Source organism: Haliaeetus albicilla, chromosome 12 (assembly GCF_947461875.1).
Source record: "Haliaeetus albicilla chromosome 12, bHalAlb1.1, whole genome shotgun sequence".
In the NCBI taxonomy this organism is placed as follows: Eukaryota; Metazoa; Chordata; class Aves; order Accipitriformes; family Accipitridae; genus Haliaeetus; species Haliaeetus albicilla.
In genome coordinates, this window is record NC_091494.1 from 33,354,188 (window position 1) to 33,359,755 (window position 5,568).

Here is a 5,568-nt window from a genome sequence, read left to right on the forward strand (position 1 = left end):
AAAAAATCCTTAACTGACATGTGATAGCTGCAGCTCCGGCTTTTAGCCACTCTAAATATGTCATGAGCATGCTAAATCTTGCTTGCAGAAAGTTGGTTGGATGGTGCGTATTACCTTGTCTTTTTGTGTAGCAGAGCAGGGATTTCACTTAACAGTGTTGGCTGTAGAGGGCGTTACAACTTGTGGATGTGACGGTGGTGGCCTGAAACCCAAGAACCTGTGGCTTATTCAGAACCAGGGATAAATTATTACTACAAGAGTATGGAAACACAAATGAGAATATGTTTTTGTATGCTGGAGTCTGTTTTCTGCCACATATTGGCTCTCCTGCCTCTTTGCATAAAATTAGCCTTAAACCCATGTTGCAAAGGTTGGATTCAGATGTCTGCAATGGTTGATGAAGAATGATTGAGATTATGCTGAGGGAGACTTTAATTCTCCATTTGGAGTCTAGGAGTCAGCAGCAGGTGCTGTGGAAAATAACGCTGTGAGTTTTCTTCGAACTTTCTTATTCGGAGAGCAAAGGAGTATTGTCCATTCTGAGATCAAGGAGACTTGTTTTCTCTTTCTGTAGTTTTTAAAGAACTATGAGATAGGAAGAATTCAAAACCCACATTTTTATGAAATGACAATTCTACAACTCGTGGAAAATTCCTGTTGTGTCATTATTTTTTTATTTATTTATTTCTTCTTTTGACAAAGCAATTAGAAACCAATCAGAATTTGTTAAATAGATGTAATGGAGTTAAAATAGAATGAAACCCGTGGTTCAGTCTTCAAATACTAAGTCGTAGTAGAATATTCCATACTGTCAGTAAAGAAGTTTTTCATGCTGCGCTAAAGAACAGCACAGTGAATGCTGTAGGAGTAGAGAGCAATTGCCCTTAATTCTCTAGAATTTAATTGGGTTGTACTTCTTTCTGATTGCATCTGATCAGATAGGATGTAACAGAAGTTTGGCCAAAATTGTAATGTCAAGCTCATTAATTACACGGTGGACATAATCTGAAGGAAGAACTGTCAGCTTGCTTTCCAAATGAGAGGTTAAGTCTTCTAGCAGAAACTCAGCAAGACCCACAAGACACTGCATTCCTAAAGATGCTACAGAGCATCTGTCTGCAGGAGGCATGGGCTCCCAACTCCTGCAGACATTGGAGTTCAGTGAGAGCCAGGATTTGGGAGCTGCTTCTTCACAGATAACCTTTTCAGTGCAAGTTCCAGCTCCAAGCCCTCCCTAAGCCTGCTGCATGCCATCTTTGGCCTCTGTGCCATAGATTACTGTTCTCCATTTGAAATAAACTATTGAGTCAGGCCCCAAGCATACTTAGAGAGGACTACAAAAAAAAGCTTAGCCATATACTGAAGTTGTTCATGCAGTGCAGGTCTTGCCTGCTGTGTGAAGGCAGTGCGTACCACAAAAGGCCATGTGGCAGTGTGGGTTGGTTGACTTTGTGATAATCCTTTCTTCCTTGCCTCTGCTCTTTCCCTCCCTGTATCATTTATTCCTATTTGAGTATTTTAAAAAGCTTGCAATGTGCTATTTGAATGACCCTTTTCCTCTGCCCTGTTGGGGTTCACCAGCAATGTTGTTCTGATGCATGCTGACTTGCCTGCAAGATCCACAGTGGTTAAGTTTCTGTTTAAAATAGTGTTTCTTTCTGTGGAGGAGAAGACAACTGGCATGCTGGGCTGCAAATTATTTGGTGAGTCATCAGTTAATATACACATCCTGAATAAAAAAGCACTGCAGCTGCTAATTTCTGTTTACTTCTTGACAGTAAGTACAAGAAGAGAAAAGGTAATTGGTATGTGTAGCCTTTTATTGGTTGGTTTATATATATAAATGGAAAACATGCATTAGGGCTTTTCAGGCTCCAGGCCTCATATTTGTGTGAATGTATGAGAACTGTGCTGTGGGCTCTTTGTCTTTTTTCCTCTCCCACATCCATGGACAGGCCATGAGGGTGGATCAGGAAGGATGTAGGACTTTCCATTACGGAAAGAGATGATTTGTAAGACACTCATCAAGATTTGGTGTTAGTGCTTGTTTTTCTCTCTTTCCTTAAACATAATTCGCCTTAAGAGAGAGAAATGTTGAGGGGTTTTTTAATTCCTCAGGTCAGCTGTATGAGCAGATAAATGGAAATGGAATGAGAAGTTCTGTTATCAAAATAACAGACTGAGATAGACCTTAGGAGCAGAATCTGGCCACTGTTCCAATTATGCAGAGACATTGGGATTGCAGTCATTGTGTGTCAGTTCATTTGCAGAGTTAATGCTTTCATGGATTAGTTTTCAGCAGTTTCTGTAGTGATTTCAGGGGCATGATTTGGGGCAGAATCTGAATGAAAGTGTGACCAAAGCCAGAGGACTTGTTCTTGCTTGTTACAGAAACAGAAATCAGACAACTTTTTTCCAGAGTTTACTCGTTTGGCTTTATCTTCCTCTCTTTTTGATGCAGACTATGCCAGATTGCCAATAGGTTTTGTTGTTCACAAATTTCTGCCCATCAACAAGAAGTTCAGGGAGAATGTTTGGGTTTTTTGTATCATTTTAGTAATAATGATAAGAAATGGTGCTCTTTGTGTGGGTAAAAAGTGGGAGGGTTCCATAAATATAGCTGTTTGAGAGTCTTTTTTTTTTTTTTATCAAGACGATATTATTATTATTTGCAGTTCTGACTCTTTTTTTTAGCCTGCTTCTGTATGGCACAGTAAAAGAGCAATATACATGTCATTATTTCTCCTTTCAGCTGCCCCTAACCAGATTATCTTAATGCTTGAAAGCGGGTTAGCAACAGCATTTTCTTTTATATTATTCAGACAAGTGATGGGTTAAAGATTTGTGGGCGTATTCTAGCTCACTGGTTCCTGTGTAAAGTATAGCCATGAGCTGCCCTCAAAATAAACCTGGGCTTGGCACAGATTTGTGTTCTAAACATGATTACACATAAGTGTCAGATAAATGGAAATACTCAGGAAAGTGGAAACATTCCAGAACTCTGCTGTTTATGGCATCAAAACAGACATTTGAAAAGCATTAGCTCTTCAACAACTGAAAAACTCTTCATATTTTTTAATTTTAAAATAAGGGCAAATGACCTTTAATTGTCAAGTTCATTGTTATGAATATGCTTGGGTTTTTTCTCCACTCTTCTTTAGTGAACTTTTGGAAAAATCAAACACACAAAATTTCAGTTAAGCAAGATATTATGATTAGTTTGTACATCAGCATTTTTCTTAGAGCATCTCAAAGCACTCCGCTGAAATTTGTGGTTAAAATCCCATGACACTCCTTTGTAATAGATGCAGCAAATAGCTTTGATAGGTCTGGGAACCTGAGGCAGAAAGAATTTGAATAAGTTGGCCAAGTTCTTAAAGTAAGTCTATGTTAGAATTGGTATTAGAGCACTAGATTCCTGATGCCCAGCGCCATACTCCAGCTGTCTAGAAGTTGCTTCCATAGGAAAAGTACAAATGACTACTACAACTGCATTTAGCCTATCTCAAATTAAAAACTGAAATAGAAGCTCTGACAGATGATGCATCTGGAAGAAGAGCATGTCTCTGTCTTTCTATATGTAGACTTTCAATAGTAAAACAGTGGAGCCTGTGAAACTGTAATTTATTGCTGTAAATTTATTATCCCACCTCCAACAGAACTTTGGTTCCATAAAGTGATGACTGGATTATAAAGAGGTGCAATTGTTGGACGCATGAGTATGGTAGAGGGAAAATTGCCTGTCTGACACTGAGAACATGGTGCTTAGATGTCCATGGACAAATGCTATGAGACACTTTGTACTCTTCTGTTTGTGCTGGATTAAAATTACTGAGGAATGATACAATGTTATTCATGAGTTCACATCTTTTTTTTGCAATCCTGAAATAAGCATGTTAAGACTTCTTTTTTTTTTAAGAGACCAATAAATTGACCTTGCATCATACCCATACAAACAGACTTTATTAGTCAAGGACTTCTTTGTTTTTCTTGAGTAGAAATACAAGGTATAGACATACCTCTTTCAATTTAAGGCTTATGTTTGGCTGCAGGTAATGCAGAGTAAGTCTGATGTGTATGGTGTATTTACTTCCTCCGAATTAGATGTGCTTTGGGCAAAGCGTGGGTGTGGGGTGGGGTTCAGTAAAACAAGGACATAAAGATCTTTCATGAAGTTGTCAATTTTATGTGGAGTGATACTTTGTGCATATAGCTCTATTTTTGATGTTTATTTCTGTCCATCTTTGTACGAATGTGTTTTTATACCAGTTTGATGCTACTAGATTTTCTCTTCATGTTTGGGAATTACTCAGGGTTAACAAGATTTTCTTAAAGAATTTTTTTTTTTATTATATTTGCTGGCAGATGTACTACAAGCAAATGACAAGAAGGTCATAAAGGGCCTAGTGTAGAACTTAGGCAGTAAACATGCATTAGGATAAGGTTTAAGAAGTGACATTTTCCTGTAAGCCTTTGTTCAGTTGCTTGCAGTTTTTTCTTACTGGCCCAATGCCTGGGGTTAGAGGTGATGCACCTTGTTTTAGAAACCTGCTGAATTTATTTTAATGGCAGATGAAGAGTGAGCATTTACTCCAAAGACAACCCCTTTCCCTCAGCTCCCTACGTACTTCATTTTGGTATATGTTTTGCAGTATCTATAAGGGTAGGCAGTTGGTTTTACATGCTTCTATCATCGAACGGGATTACAGGACCGGGAGGAAATCTTAGGCTTGCTGACATTTCAGCCAAGTCTCACCCCCGTTTTGTATAAATACACAGTACTGTTTGAATGTGGATAGCAAGAGGGAAAAGCCAGCCATCACTGGTATGGATATGATGAAAAAAGAACATGTCTCTCGTCCGGCTATGAGTATCCTAAAAGCAAGACGAAGGTGTGCAGAGTGAGTGACTTCTAGGGCCAATAGCTACAAGCTGAGACTTTCCTTCTGCGGGACGGTTGCGTGGTTCCGCTTTTGGGGCGGGTGCTGGTGCAAAGTCCAGAGATGTTCCTTGTCCAGAAACTGCTATTACTTCGCATAGGCCTCCCACCACCATTTCTCTACGACCCTGCCTGAGTCCTGGGGCCGTTTGTCTGCCTGCATACCCTCTAGTTCTTGCAAACCCGGGAGAGAAGCCCGCAGCAGTCGTGGCTGCAGGGCTCCGTCCCGGCCCCTGTCGGAGAGGCTGGGGCTCGAACCCGCGGCCTCGCTACTCAGCTCCAGGCAAACCCCTCCCGTCCAGCGGCGAGGCGCGACTAAGTGCGATTGATGGAGGGAAGAACCAATGGCCGCCTTAGAGCCCCCTGGCAACTGAGCCGCTGTGTCCCTCTGGGACCACGAGGAAGGGGGCGGTCGAGGTTTGCTCTCCCCCAGTGGAAGTCGAGGAGGGCGGAGCTAGTGCGTTTTGGTGCACCAATAGGCGAATGCAGGGGCGACTGCGGCGCTCCCGTGGAAGCGGGGGAGGGGCGGGGCTACCATTTCGGCTCGCCAATGAATGCTGAGGAGGGCGGGGGCGGAAGCGAGCCGCCCAATAGGGCGGCTCGGGGGCGGGGCTCGGCGTTCTGTCAGA